The sequence below is a fragment of the Poecilia mexicana genome, unplaced genomic scaffold (assembly GCF_051168715.1).
Source record: "Poecilia mexicana isolate PSO_F unplaced genomic scaffold, ASM5116871v1 scaffold_3, whole genome shotgun sequence".
In the NCBI taxonomy this organism is placed as follows: domain Eukaryota; kingdom Metazoa; phylum Chordata; class Actinopteri; order Cyprinodontiformes; family Poeciliidae; genus Poecilia; species Poecilia mexicana.
Window position 1 is genome coordinate 1695797 of NW_028263372.1, and position 16193 is coordinate 1711989.

Below are 16193 nucleotides of genomic sequence, written 5' to 3' on the forward strand. Positions count from 1 at the left end.
GCCACAATGGTTACATGTTGATTTATCAATGAGCTACTCTAAGCTGTAGTTGGCGATATGTTGTTTACTGCTGAGCATAATAATTTATGTGGCTAAAGCAAATATTATTTTTACATCAACATATAAGTTATGAAACTTCTCCAGGAGCTGTTAAAATTATGTGAAGGTAGAGAATCAGTCCAGTACAGGTCCATGTTGCAGGTCTCAGGTGGAGGGACAGGCAACAGATGCAAATAACCTGTTTTAACAGGAAAAGAACAAATGAGCCACTGGAGACGGTGTTGCTGTGCTGGTAGCTCTCATCCGAATGGAAGGGAGCTTCCTCGACACCGCAATGATGCACCGTCAGTCCCGCAAGAGCCCGCTTCTGCCATCTAGCGGCGCACCCGTGTTACTGCGTGACATTGCTCCAAAACTTCAAAACAACTAAAATCACAATTTAATCCAACAAATGTGACCACACTTTGTGGGGGTCACACACTCCCCAACAAAGAAATTGACTCCTGGCATTAAAGAAAACGTCAAACTTTCAGTCTTGAACTTAAACCACCACAAATATTGTATCTTGAACTTCAGTTTCACTTTTTTTATATATGTATACTCATAGATGTATTAGTATTTGTTTCAATATGTAAAGGAAGGGACAGTGTATGGAATCATGACAGGATAAGGTAGTGATGTGTATGGTGTATGACAGGGTATGTAATGTGTTGCTGGGACAGAGGGCATTCCCCATGGTAGAAATGCTGGTGTCCCACTAGGGCTGTTGTAAACGAATATTTTAGTAATCGAGTAATCTATCGATTATTCTTACGATTAATCGAGTAATCGGATAAAAAAAATTATAAAATGAAATATTGGTAAATCTGGCATAATACCGGTGTTACTATCAGATATCAATATCAGTCCAATTTTTCATATTTGAGCATCCCTAACAGTTGCTTTTTTGTAGTTTAGAAAACTAACCTGTAACAATAATAGCTCACTTTCTAAGTTAACCAGAAGAAAAGTTATAGAAAAATCTGAAATTATATTGAATTTAATAACAAAGAGGCAGGCTCACAAATATGCTTATAAAAAATGTCTACAATCCAGCTTTTAGTTTATGTATTCATCTTCAGTGAGTTTAATAGATTAATTAAACTCACCTTGCCACCTAACCTGTCATGCTTTGGGTTTGAAAATACGGGAAATGCCGCCTGGAGTGGGAGGAGAGGGCGAATGAACGAACATAAGATGGGGTGGAGGGGAGGAAATAGACCAGCGGACTGACGAACCGTTAGACCGGGGGACGAACACGGGGGGAAGCAATACGGGATATTTACACACCTTCACTGGTCACACTCAGAAACTCATCTACCAGCCATGTACGATGCGCTCCGCCACCCGTTTCTTCAGACAGGGATATGAAATTTATTGTGCGGTTCGTCGGTAAAGCTACATTTACACGGTAAGCATCAGCTACTCAACCGCCCGCCCTGTTCAGTCTATCCGCTCACCTCAGCGCTCTTCCCGCCGTTCGCTTTCAACCAGCAGCCCCGGAGGAGAAATGCTGCCGTACTCCAGGCATTCCCCCAGTCATTTTAAGGATGCTTATTGGTTCCCCAAAAACAATAAAAAGTCGGGCATTATCATCAATCAATAAAATCCCCACGGGCCAATCTTGAAGATTGGACTTTATGCCGCTGAGACTTAGCTTTTGTCAACAACTCAGAGGCGGAAGTGAGAGCTCCGCGCAACGCAAATGAAGTCCCGGCCGGAACACGGTGCGCTAACTAATAAAACATAAATTAACGAAGCTTCGAGGCAGGAAAATTTTCCTCGAGGAATTTTAGTAATCGAGGTACTCGAATCATTCGAGGAATCGTTTCAGCCCTATGTCCCACAAAGTCCAATAGTGTTCACTGACCCCTGAGGCTGGTAAGATGGCTGGCCAAGGTACTCAAATGTCAACGTTGTTGGGGGTCTCCTCTCTCGCGCTGACCTCCTGGCTGATTGGCACTGGGGTGAGGTAGGTCGGTCGTCATTGGTGTCCCATATGGCTGGGCCATCTTCCTCTCCAGTGTCCTCTTCATCATCATCTTTTGCTACTTGTACATAGTCATTGCCACCTGTCCATTCCAGCTCCTGCTCACTGGACTGATTTTCCTTCCTCATCACAGGCTCCTCTGCTGTGGGCGTAGACTGCAGCCTGGCTCCCCCTGGTGGTGTAGTTTCCTCAGTCGATTTGCCTGGGGATGGAGAAATCACTGCTTGTTTCTGGGGCACGCAGGGAATCATGGTGGGAGATCTGTGTGATTCAGCTGGTCTGGACACTCTTAGCCAGTATTGTGTTCTGGAAACACCCTCATCAGAGTCAGACGAGTCACTTTGTTGGCATGGTTCTCTCTGTCCATGCTGTTCTGTTTGACTCTTTCTCTTGTGTCTTCCTCTGGTTGATGCTTTGTTTTGTAGCTGTTCATGCATGCCCACAGGCAAATCATTTACAAGGTGGAGGAGGTTTCTGTGAAGGGTACGTGTTTTACTGCAACCCGTTTCGGGACATACTTTGTAAATGGGACTTTCGTTCACCTGTTCTTTGACAACATGCACTGTTTGTTCCCAATAGGACCTCAGCTTTCCTGGCCCTCCTCTTTCACCCATGTTACGAACCAAGACCCTGTCACCGGGCTGCAGAACGACTCCCTTCACATGACGGTCATACTGCCTCTTGCCTCGTGTACTGGACTGCTGGCTGTTCTGAGCTGCTATTCTGTAGGCCTCTCTCATCCTCGCAGCCCATTTGTCTGCATATTCTTGGGATGTTTCTGGCTTCTTTTCTGGGAACAGACCAAAAAGCAGATCTACTGGAAGGTGAGGGTGACGCCCGAACATGAGGTAATGGGGTGAGAAACCTGTAGCCTCGTGTCTAGTGCAGTTGTATGCATGCACAATCTGTGGTAAGTGTTCCTTCCAGTTACTCTTTTCTTCCTCCTGCAGTGTTCTCAGCATCTGGAGCAGCGTCCTGTTGAATCTCTCAGCTGGGTTGCCCTGTGGATGGTACGGGGTCGTTCTGGAGTGGTTCACACCTGTCAGCTTCTGCAGAGTTGCAAACAGGGCATTTTCAAATTCCCGACCCTGGTCATGGTGCAGTTTGCCTGGGAACCCAAACCGTGGGATAAAGTCATTAAATATTTTTTCTGCAGCTGTCCGTCCTGATTTATTTCGTGTTGCATACACCTGAGCAAACCTACTGAAGTGGTCTACACATACAAGTATGTAGTCGTACCCTCCTCTGCTCTGCTCCAGGTGCATGAAATCTATGGACACAAGTTCAAGTGGTGCACTGGTCACAATGCTCCCCATCGGTGCTCTATCATGAGTCACAGGTTTCTTTTGCTTTATGCAAGGGCACTGTCTGGTAACATAGGCCTCAATGTCTTTTTTCATGTAGGGCCAATAGAAGCGTTCTCTTGCTAATCCAATTACTCTCTCTGCTCCTAAATGACCCATGTCATTGTCCAGGTGTTTAAGCACAAGAGGTCGGTACTCAGCAGGTAAGACTAGCTGTTTCCGCCCCCCAGCTCTCCTGTACAGTAAATCAGACTCTATGTGCAACTTTCCCCATTCATGCATCAATCTTCTCACAGGGGTACTGACTTTCTTCCTGTCTTCTTCTGTGAGCACTGCTTTTGACTGTTTCAGCTTTATAATCTCTTTTATGACCTCATCTCGCCTCTGGGCTCTCACCAGTTCATTTTGACTAATGGTAGGTAATGTCGAACCCGTTGAGTCTGGATCTTGGGCCAGGTTGAGAGAAGCAACGTAGGCAACATCATGCTTTTTGGCAGCCTCACTTCCTTCCCACACAGAATGGATGGCATCCCTGTTGAGTTCCTCAGTGCATTCCTCTACGTAGCTGTTGATGTCAAGTGGGAGACGGGAAAGAGTGTCAGCATTTGCGTTGACTTTTCCTGGTCTGTATTTTATACTGAACCTGAAGTCAGCAAGCTCCCCCACCCACCTGTGGCCAGCTGCATTCAGTTTTGCTGTGCCCATCACATAAGTAAGTGGATTATTGTCCGTATACACAGTAAAGTGTGGTGCATAGAACAAATAATCCCTGAATTTTTCACATACCGCCCATTTTAACGCCAGGAACTCCAGCTTTCCAGAGTGGAGGTTGTAGTTCCTTTCAGCGGGAGTCAATGTTCTCGAGCCATATGAAATGACTTTTAGCTTTCCACTCTGTCGCTGGTATAAGACTGCACCAAGTCCCTGTTGGCTGGCATCTGTGTGCAGGACAAAGGGCAGCTCAAAATCAGGATAAGACAATACAGGTGGATGTGAAAGGATATCGATCAGCTGCTCGAGGGTGGTCTTGTGAGCATCGCTCCACTGGATGGGAGTTTTTGATGACAGCTGCGCTCCGTTACCCTTTTTCCCTTTCCTCGGTGGAGTATCTGGGAGTTCTTTAACTTGTAGCAGCTCATACAGTGGCTTGGCAATTCTGGAGAAGTCTTGAATATAGGTTCGATAATAACTCAAGAACCCCAGTAATTGCCGTACCTCTCCCACTGTGGTAGGTCTTTTTTCCTTGAGAGATACTACAGCCTGTATGTCTTGCGGGTCCACCCTCACACCCTCAGCTGAGACTAACCTTCCTAGGTATCAGACCTCTTTCTTGAACAGCTCACATTTTGTAGGCCGCAGTTTAACTCCATGGTGTTGCAGAGCTCTCAGAACATGACATACTGCATCAACATGTTCACTGAAAGATTGAGAATAACACAGAATGTCATCAAGATAAGGAATACAGCATTCGTCACGTAATGTGGTGAGCATCTCCTCCATGCTGCGCTGGAATGCAGCAGGGGCGTTGCTGAGGCCAAACGGTATCCGCACCCATTCATATAGTCCCCAAGGAGATATGAAAGCTGTCATGTGGCGGGACCCTTCAGCCATGTAGCCTTGGTGGTATGCCTTCCCCTGATTGAGAATAGTAAACCAACTCTGGCCTCCAAGGGTGTCCAAGAGATCATGGATACGAGGCAGTGGGTGTCGATCAGGTACCGTTTTCTGGTTCAGCAACCTGTAATCAATGCACAGTCTGAGTGTCCCATCTCGTTTCCTGACACAGACTACTGGTGCTGCATAGGGCGACCTTGACTTAACAATCCAGCCTTTGGCAAGAAGATCTTGGATGTACTGCTTGACCTCTTGGTAGAGTGGTTTGGGGATGGAGGTGTAGGACTTTTGGACAGGAACCTCATCTTTGAGATTGATAACCATTTGGAGACTAGGTATGTCACCAATGTCATTATCATTTTGAGCAAAAGCTCCTGATTCCTCCCACAGCACTTCCACATTCTTTGGCAAGAAAGACTCACTTTTGGAATAACTTAATAATTGAATAATTTAATCAAAGTGTATCATAAATATGTGTGTATATATTCTATGTTAAGAAGGGGCACACTAAATGCACTTATAGGGCTGATTGCCGATCGTTTTAAGCATTTTTAGAGCCAAAAATGCTCTCAGATTTTGGCTGAGAGCATTTTATTTTCTCTAATATGCCGCTAAATATCACATGAAAGTCTCTGAGTTAGTGGGGTGACTATTGTTAACTGCAAACGTGCAGGTATGCCTTGGTGGGTCAGTCTATGGAGTTTGCATGTTCTCCCTGTGTATGGGATAACCATGTAAGACAGTGGACCATGGACATGGTGACAGTTTTAAAAAATAAGTAAAAAGCATTTGTTGTTTTTTTTTATTAAAATAACATACTGCAGCTTTAAATGTAGGTTCACACCAAACCTGGATATAAGTTTGGTACTCTAGGAATTAGAGGGGACAATTTTTAGTTTTAGTTCACTGCGATGTTCTATAAGCGTGAAAATGAATGAATGTTCTAAACATTGTTTGATTTCACTGCCTGTGTGGTGGGAGAAGCAGCAAAGGAGGGTCATTATGGTAGTTATTAATTCAGTCATTCTTTGTTTAAAAAGTGCAAATATTGTTGGATAATGAATGGCTTCAGTCAAATACAAACAATGAGGGAAATACTTATTTTTGTTTTATCATTCATATTCTCTGAAAAATGACATAAACTTCAGAAGCTTTGCCAGGATATGTGATCTAATGAATTCCTATTGTATTTTTACACTGAAAAATGTGTCCAACCTTTAATTGACAAAATTTATTCAGTGAAGAAAATGTATTTATTTTCCTACCATGATAGGTGTAAACAATTTAAGTGTGCCACAGTGAAACTTTAATTGTTTTCCTGATACTTGAACTCCTCCACTTGGGGCAGGACATCCTGTCAGGATCTGTGTTTTTTCTGTTAATTTCGTTAGTCTTTTTTCTTTGTTTTGGTTTGAGTTTTATTTTTTGGAGCACTGTCATTCTTCTGGGCATCCACTAGATGCAGCCAGATGCAGAGCCCCCGAGATGCTGCAGGGGTAACCCCGTGGCCACACCTGTGGCTTGTTTGGAGGGCATGGATTTCAGATATAAGCAGCGGCTCCCTCGACGCTGCTGGTATTACCGGTCGGACGCCACTCCCCGTGTGTTCGCCTCTCCCCCCTGTCTTCGGTCCGTCTCCAGTGGATTCCCCTTCGGGACGCAAGAGGATCTGTCGGTCCAAGCCCGAACCCAGTCTGGAGAAAAGGTACAACTGGACCAAGTCGAACTCCGCTCGTTCCGCCGTAACAAACCTGTCCGCTCTCCAACGAAGCTCCATCCTCCAGCACTCTGCTCACTAACTCGTCTTCATATCAAGTTAGAACCTGTTTGATTCACTCCTGGAAAATACTCACCTTCCTCCTCTAACCATCTGCCTCTCGTTGACAGTAAGATGACACGGTCATTCGCTCCAACATCCATTTCCTCTCCCCTTTTCTCCCTGGATTCAATAAACTCATTATTATTGTTCACTACTCTGACTCTTCTGGTTGTGTTCTTGCATGTGGGTTCGAAAACTGAATACCAACATGACAGAACACTCAGGCCAGATCACGACCTCCGCAGACTCAATCAGAAGAGCCTTATCTGATCAATACACTTTAATTCAGTCCCATGACTCGGCGTTAAGAGAACTAGGGAACCGCCAAGCAGAAACAAACCGTCGACTAACCAAACTTTCTACTTTTATGCAGAATTCAGTACAACAGGTTCTTAACCCCTCTCCTGCTCCACCAGCAACTGCAGATCCGCCCGTCCGTTCCGGATTTTCAGAGGTCCGCCCAGCCACACCGGAGAAATTTTCAGGTGACATTAAGAAAGTTAAAGGATTTATACTCCAGTGTACAATTGTATTTAACCACTCTCCACAAAGTTTCCCGCATGACGAGGCAAAAATATCTTTCGTGTTATCCTTGTTGATGGGTCCAGCCTTAGAGTGGGCGGAAGCCCGATTCACAACTGCAGCTAATTATGGATGTACATATTCTGAGTTTCTAACCGAATTAAAACAAGTATTTTGCCAAGAAACCGAAAGGTCGTCTGCTTCCAGAGATCTACATGGGCTAAAGCGGGGCCAGAGAAGTGTTTCAGATTTCGCCATAGACTTTAGAATTAAAGCTGCTGCTTCTGGCTGGAACGCAGCTGCTCTCAAAAGCACCTTTTTTCACGGGCTAAAGGATGAACTTGCTACGCTGGATGAGCCAGACTCACTGGATGAATTTATAAACTTGACTATAAAGTTGAATCATCGTATCCGCGCTAGGGAACGAACCCGCCGAGTTTTTTCCCCACGCATCTCTCCGACCAGTAGTCGTGCATTCACTTCCTTCCTCCTCAGCTCAAGAACCCGAACCCATGCAATTGGGACACACGAGGCTCACACCCGAAGAGCGCCAAAGGAGGAAGCGCTCCCGGCTCTGTCTCTATTGTGGTGAGCCAAACCATGTGATCGCTAACTGTCCCGTCCGTTTAAACCCGCAGGTCTGGCAGTGAGAGCGGGGAGATTGCCGGAACCATCCTCAACCAAACCCCGTTTCATCGTTCCAGCCACTTTATTCCACCCCAATGATTCACTTTCCTTGTTGGCTCTCATCGATTCAGGTTGTGAAGAAAATTTAATCTGTTCTGAAGTTATTCACCAGTTCTCTGTCGAGGTGGAACGCCTGCCAGTTCCTCTCCGTGTCTCTGCCTTGGACGGGAAGAATCTACCCCAGATCACCCATCGAACCAAACCTCTGCACCTGCTAATTTCTGGTAAAAATCATCTTTTACGTCTTTCCCTCAACCAGCTCACCCATAGTCCTAGGTTTCAACTGGTTATTTACACACAACCCCCAAATAGATTGGGTTGAGGCTAAGATTGTTTCCTGGTCCACCAAGTACCACTCCACCTGTCTCCGTTCCACCGTCCCCAGCCACCTCAGACCTTTGGATCTGAGGTGGCTGATGTTGACCCACCGGATGTCTCCTCTGTGCCCATTGAGTACCATGACCTCATTGCTGTCTTCAGTAAAGACAAAGCTCTCTCTCTTCCGCCTCATAGACCATACGACTGTGCCATCGACCTTCTGCCTGGGGCCCCCCTACCTAACAGTAGGCTCTACAATATCTCCAGGGCTGAACGTCAGACCATGGAGGATTACATCAATAAATCCCTCACGGCAGGCATAATTTGTACGTCGTCCTCTCACTAGGTGCGGGTTTCTTCTTTGTGGGAAAGAAAGATGGGTCACTTAGACCCTGGATAGACTATAGAGGTCTCAATCAGATCACTATTAAAAACAAATATCCTCTGCCCTTGCTCTCCTCAGCTTTCGAACCTGTTCAGGGAGCAACCATTTTTTCAAAACTGGATCTCAGACACGCCTATCACCTACTCTATTCCAAGACCCTTGTTGAACACCAAAGACATGTCCGCCAGGTTCTCCAAAGGCTCCTCGAGAACAAACTGTATGTGAAAGCAGAGAAATGTGAGTTCCACTGTCCGTCAGTAACCTTCCTGGGGTACGTCCTTAAGAGCGGCAGAGGATAAGATCAAGGCAGTTCTGGACTAGCCCAAGCCCGAGACCCGGAAACAACTGCAACCTTTCCTAGGGTTCGCCAACTTCTATAGAAGGTTCATTCGGAACTACAGCCAGACTGCCTCTCCCCTTACAGCCCTTGCCTCTAGCAAGAGAGTATTTAGTTGGACTCCACAAACCGACGCAGCCTTTGCTGAGCTCAAGTCCCGCTTTGCCAAAGCTCCCGTTCTGGTCCAGCCCAACCCTAATAAGCAGTTCGTGGTGGAGGTGGATGCCTCCGATAGTGGGGTCGGGGCTGTTCTCTCTCAAACCACAGAGCATGATCATAAACTGCACCCATGTGCCTTCTTCTCCCGCAGACTCTCTCCCGCTAAGAGAAATTACAACGTGGGAGACAGAACTTCTTGCCATCAATCTGGCCTTAGAAGAATGGCGTCACTGGCTTGAGGGAGCTGAGCACCCCATCTTAGTCTGGACAGACCATAAAAACCTGTCATACCTCCAGTCAGCCAAAAGATCCAACCCACGCCAGTCACGCTGGTCTCTGTTTTTCTCACGTTTTAACCTCTCCATTTCCTATCGTCCAGGCTCCAAGAATGTTAAACCAGATGCCCTTTCCAGGATCTATTTCCTTGACGACTCGGAGGAGACCCCCGCTCCCATTCTCCCACCTAGCTGCATGGTCGGAGTGGTCACCTGGGAGATGGAGGACATCATCCGTCAGGCTCAACAAGCCAAACCCCCTCCTGAATCCTGTCAAGGTAAACTGTACGTTCCTTCAGCTGTCCGGTCCCGTTTCCTTCAGTGGATTCATGCGTCAAAGTTCTCAGCTCACCCTGGTATCATTTGCACTATCGGGCTGATCAATCACCGGTTTTGGTGGAGCTCCATACATAAGGACGTTAAAGAGTATGTCTCAGCCTGCACCGTTTGTGCAAGAAACAAGTCTTCGAACCGACCTCCCACCGGCCTTCTACAACCACTTACCCATACCTAAGTGACCGTGGTCTCACATCGCCATCAACTTCGTTACCGGACTCCCTGTGTCTAAAGGTATGACCACAATCCTAACCATAATCGACCATCTTTCCAAAGCCTGTCATCTCATTCCTCTTCGTAAATTACCTACTGCTGCTCAGACTGCCATGCTTCTTATAAAGCATGTGTTTAAGCTTCACGGGATTCCCCAGGAGATCCTCTCAGATCGTGGGCCCCAGTTTGTCTCGCGGGTCTGGCGCCAGTTCTGCTCCGCTCTAGGAGCCAAGGTGGCTCTCAGCTCTGGATACCAGCCCCAAACCAACGGGCAAACAGAGTGCATGAACCAGGAGCTTGAGGCCACCCTGCGATGTCTCACCTCCACCAACCCCGATGACTGGGCCCAACACCTTCCGTGGGTAGAGTACGCACACAACAGCCACATTTCTGCAGCTACTGGTCTGTCTCCTTTCGAAATAGTCCTGGGTTATCAACCACCATTCCTACCATTCATTCTGACGAGTGTAACACATCGGTCCAGCATCACATCCGCAGAAGCCATAAGATCTGGAACGATGCCATCTCCACTCTCAACAACACATCTGCAGTTGATAAACGACAGGCAGACCGACGAAGAACCCCTGCCCCGACGTACTCCGTAGGTCAGAAGGTATGGCTGTCGACACGTGATGTTCCCCTTAAGTCTATGTCAAAGAAGTTGTCTCCCAGGTTCATTGGCCCCTTCGAGGTACTGGCAACCATTGGTTCCTCAGCTGTGAGACTTCGACTCCCTTCGTCTCTGCGCATCCATCCGACCTTCCATGTATCCCAGATCAAGCCCGTCCTATCCAGTGAACTTTGCCCTCCGGCCAAACCCCCTCCACCCACCCGTGACATAGATGGCCATCCGGCCTTCACCGTCTGCCGGATTGTTGCCTCCCGGCGGCGAGATCGGGGCCACCAGCACCTCGTCGACTGGGAGGGCTACGGGCCAGAGGAACGTTCCTGGGTCGTTTATATTGGACTCTACCCTTATTAGGGATTTTGAAGATTCGCAGTCCTCTTCCTCTGCTCGGTCGCCAGGTGGCGTCCGTTGAGGGGGGGTACTGTCAGGATATGTGTTTTTTCTGTTAATTTCGTTAGTCTTTTTTCTTTGTTTTGGTTTGAGTTTTATTTTTTGGAGCACTGTCATTCTTCTGGGCATCCACTAGATGCAGCCAGATGCAGAGCCCCCGAGATGCTGCAGGGGTAACCCCGTGGCCACACCTGTGGCTTGTTTGGAGGGCATGGATTTCAGATATAAGCAGCGGCTCCCTCGACGCTGCTGGTATTACCGGTCGGACGCCACTCCCCGTGTGTTCGCCTCTCCCCCCTGTCTTCGGTCCGTCTCCAGTGGATTCCCCTTCGGGACGCAAGAGGATCTGTCGGTCCAAGCCCGAACCCAGTCTGGAGAAAAGGTACAACTGAACCAAGTCGGACTCCGCTCGTTCCGCCATAACAAACCTGTCCGCTCTCCAGCGAAGCTCCATCCTCCAGCGCTCTGCTCGCTAACTCGCCTGTTTGATTCACTCCTGGAAAATACTCACCTTCCTCCTCTAACCATCTGCCTCTCGTTGACAGGAAGACGACACGGTCATTCGCTCCAGCATCCATTTCCTCTCCCCTTTTCCCCCTGGATTCAATAAACTCATTATTATTGTTCACTACTCTGACTCTTCTGGTTGTGTTCTTGCATGTGGGTTCAAAAACTGAATACCAACATGACACATCCTCCCCAACCCAAAGAAGGCACTCTATACTTTTCTGGCTCATTTATTTATGCATTTATTTCTATAGCTATGAATTTTTATTTTATTTATTGAGATCATAAAAAGAACCTTGAACACTGATCAACAGGTTTTGCATGTCATTCAACACACTCTCTCTTGGTTTTCTCATCCAGGGTGTCAAACACACACAGACACACGCACACACAAATAATACACATGCACAATAAAGGACAGGTGGTAATATTAGCTTAGATGACTAGTGTTTGCTAACTTTGAAGAAGACTAATATGTTGATTCATGACAATGATGCTGTCACAGTACTCATGATTGACACACAAACACATTTGTGAAATAAAAAAATAAAGATAATACTTAGTTCTTGCTGTGTAAAATATTTTTTAGGGGTGACACTTAGGTCTCAGTGTGTTTGGTTCAGAGAAAAATGTTTTCCTGACGGTCACAGTTGGTAAGAAACAAAGATTCCCATTAAATTTCATAAGAAATGATTGCAGGACATTTTGGACCCCATTTTGGAATGGGGTAGTAACATAAAACATGCTATTTCTTAAAATATATAAAAGATAAATTAAAAATTTGAATTGCATGATATTAGAAACATGTTTCTTGAGGAATACCTGGAATATGAAGTGATAACTTTTCATTACAAAGATATTACAAAAAGATGACCTCACCGGGTCAAAAAGGACCCACTTACGCATCAGAGGGTTTAGAAGAAGCAGCAGCAGAAGAAGACACTCCAATATACTCCAATATTTCCACCGTGGGCAAGACTAGAGAGTTGTCTAAAGATGTCAGGGACAAAACTGTTGACCTACACAAGGCTGAAATTACTCAAGTAAGAAGCTGGATGAGAAGGTGACAACTGTTGGTGCAATTATTTGGAAACGAAAGAAGTACAACATGGCAACGACCCAAAACATAAAGTCGATGCCTCCTTCCACCCCCCTCCCCACGCCAGACAGCCATTTGTAATCCATAGGGGGGGTGCAGAAAATGTTTGGAAACCACTGGGGGGGGCAGAAGAAAAAGTTTGGGAACCACTGCCTTATAGGGATGTTATACTTTTTTCATGTGATAGTGTGATGCAAGAATTTCATACTGACTGACTGGGTGATAGGAAGAACTCATATCAGTGCTTGACTTAAATGTTTTACTAATGCATTGCGTAAAGATTTCAGAGTCTAAATTATGAGACATTGTGAATGTTTGCTGTGCTGAAGCAATAAAACAAAAGAAACATGTAATAGAGTAAACAGACTGTTACAGTCAGTATGCCAGTAAGCCTAACATGAAAACGATCAAACACTAAATGTTGACCTGTGCAGCATTGGCTGTTTCTTTCTGCATGGAGTACGGGGGAAAAAACTTGACCAATGCCTCCTTGTGCAGTTATAAAGTTCAAAGTACAGCTACATTTAACAGTTTATGGTCTTTGCTTGTTGAAATGCCTTCGCTGTACTTTCACTCCCTTCTGCTTTCATCAGACAATGTGTTTCATGGACACTCAAAAAGCTTGATGTGTTTGATGGTGAATATGGTTTTGAGAGTGAGTTTCAATTGAAATTCCTTCAATCAAGTCACTGCTTTGGATCAGAGTATGGTATTTTTAATAACTCCACAGTATTTTATGTTGTAATGTTGCCCTTACTCTACTACAGTATATTATTAATTCTGTTTTTATTAGTGGTGAGACTCAATTAAAATGTTTTAGTTAATTGCAGGGTCTGTAATTAATTGATCACAATTGCAAAGTCTTTGACAAAATAATTAAGAAATGTGGGCTGTGGACACTAACAGCATTTAGGACAACTTTGCTGCTACATGTCTAGAATGGAAGTGCCATTTTAAGCTACAATGGCTTTGCTGACAGGCTAACTCCTTATAGCACAACTTGAACACAATAGTTTTTTTCCAGCATGGCATCAGATTGTTTTTGAAGCATAAATGAGCCCCCATTGGGCCAAGGGAAGCAGCTTTGTTGTTGCTTGCAGTTGTCACTTACATGCTCCTACCCAACTAGGGTAGAAGTTCTTCCGGCAATCGGCAGGTTGTTAGCTTGATCTCTGCTCCTGTACATGGCAGCCTCACTTCTATCAGACCACCCCAGGTCAGCTGTGGCTACAAACCAGGAGCTTTCCACCATCAGTGTGTGAATGGGTAAGTGAATGGCTGAATGTAGAATGCAGCGCTTTGGGGTCTATTGGGGTGATGTACTTGCACAAATAGTTTGCAAGTGCAGGCTATTTTGTCAGATTTATGGGCGTACCAGAAAAGAGCAAAGGTTCCAGACGTAAATTTAACATGCAAAATATAAATGTGATTAATTGTGTTAAAATCTATGTAATTAATTTATCAAAATTAAAGCGTCCTGGCCCTAGTTTATATATATTTTACTTTTTTTTTTTTTCATATGAATCAGCATCTCTCTGAGTACTCCGGCTTAATCCTACAGTCCAAAAACATGACTGCCAGGTTGATTGGTCTCTCTAAATTCTCCTAAGGTGTGTGTGTGTGTGCTTGCTTGTTTGTCCTGTCTGTCTTTGTGTTGTCCTGCGATGAACTGGCAGCCTGTCCAGGGTGACCCCTCCTCTCACCCACTGACCGCTGGAGAGAGGCATCAGCACCCCTTGCAACCTCACTGGGGATAACCAGGATAGATGGACAGATTTTATTTAGATTTTATTTTAGATGGACAGATTTTATTACAACTTTCACCAAGCCAATATTAAGACCAGTAATTATTTCATGCCTGCAACTCAGCAGTTAATTGATGAAGCTGAAGGAGAAGTAACAAAATGCAGCTCATGTGTCTGAGCAATCTCACAGTCTCTTTCTTTAACCGATTGTGGAGACATTCTAATCTTTCACATAACATCATATCCCAAGATCCATGCTAACACTATCACCTTGCAGCAAGAAAGTCCTGGGTTCAAATCCCATTTGGAGGCTTTCTGCATGAAGTCTGCATGTTCTCCCTGAGCATGTATTCTCCAATTACTTTATAGTCCAAACTTAGTGTTTCTGTGTTAACCTGTGTTAGCTTGTTTACCTGTCCAAGGTGTACTCAGGCTTTTTCCTGATATTTCACGGTAGACACCAGCCGCATGCCATTTCATTGCCAAGCTTTCATTGTTGAAGATGTTATAAAGGCTAAATTAGACAAAAGGAAATGGCATGTTATATCACGTTTACATGTAAAAACTAATACCATAGTATCTTGTGTTTTGAAGTAAACTCTTTTTTATTTAGCAAATGCCATGCATCTGAGTGTTTTATAATGATGGAATCATAGGGACTAAAGACAATTGCTCAGTGACAGCTTATCTGAAGATTATATGGAACACACCGCTCCATATGATCCACAGTGTGTGTAAATAACTATATCTGATTATAATTTTAAATACCTATGTGAATCTTACGGAAAAGTCTATTAACTCCCTGCTAGTTTGTAACATAAGCACTATGTTTATGTTTCTTTCAAATAAATAATCCATCCATCCAACATAATTATCCAAAGTTGGGTCAGAAGGGGTGCTGGTGCCTATCTCCCATCAGTCAACAGGTGAGAGGCAGGGTACACTCTGGACAGGTCGTCATTCCATCACAGAGTAACACAGAGTCATACAGGACAAACAACCACACGCACGCACACACACACACACGCACACACACCTAAGAAGAGCGATCAATCAACCTGAAAGTCATGTTTTTGGACTCCAGAATATCCAGAGAGAACCCAAGCATGCAAGGCAAAAATGCTACCAAATGCCCTACTGTGCAGCCCCTCATAAATAATGTAAGATATGAATATGTCAAACTGTTTTTCAGGGCAGTATCAGTTATTTGATGTATGTGTGATCTAATGTTTTCCACTGTTTAAAACTGATTTTAGGCAGCATCATGGATAGTTTCAGGTGTGACTGATAGTTAAAAAGGGGTGTGTGTGTTGGTGCCCAACAAGTGTGACACACATGATCAGGTCCGCGCAGCGGGAAGATTCCCCTATGAGGATGATAATTGAACCATAAATGAAAAAATCCAGGTAAATGCCACCCTGTGAGCGAGAATGCCACCAAGGGGGGAAAACTAAGCTCTGTGAGATTCTGAACTATTTCATTTCAGCTGTTTTTTGTGGTACCACTATCTTTTCTTATCTTCTTGGGGGCATTTTGCCACTTGGATTTTTCATTTTGGATTGAAATTTAAAGCCAGCAGCGGGGAAATATTCATAGGAAGGTTTTTTTGTAACATATGGGATTCTACTATGGACTTCATTCTGATTTAAAATAATTTAATTTTGGGACATTTTCTGCTCACATGAACTGAGTTATGCGTTAGCTTAGGTTTAACCTAAGCTGTTATTTTTGAAAGAATTATGCTACTGCTCAGTTGTTTATTTTACAGTATCATTATTTATGCTTACTATTACTGTTATGGATCTGTGAATAAAGTTATTGTTGAT

The 16193-nt window shown here is 44.9% G+C and overlaps 1 protein-coding gene across 1 annotated transcript in view; it reads right to left on the reverse strand.

The window, feature by feature from the left end:
- The window catches only part of LOC106906725 (sphingosine-1-phosphate phosphatase 1-like), a 31004-nt gene that overhangs the window by 9261 nt on the left and 5550 nt on the right, over positions 1-16193 (reverse strand). The window lies entirely within an intron of this gene.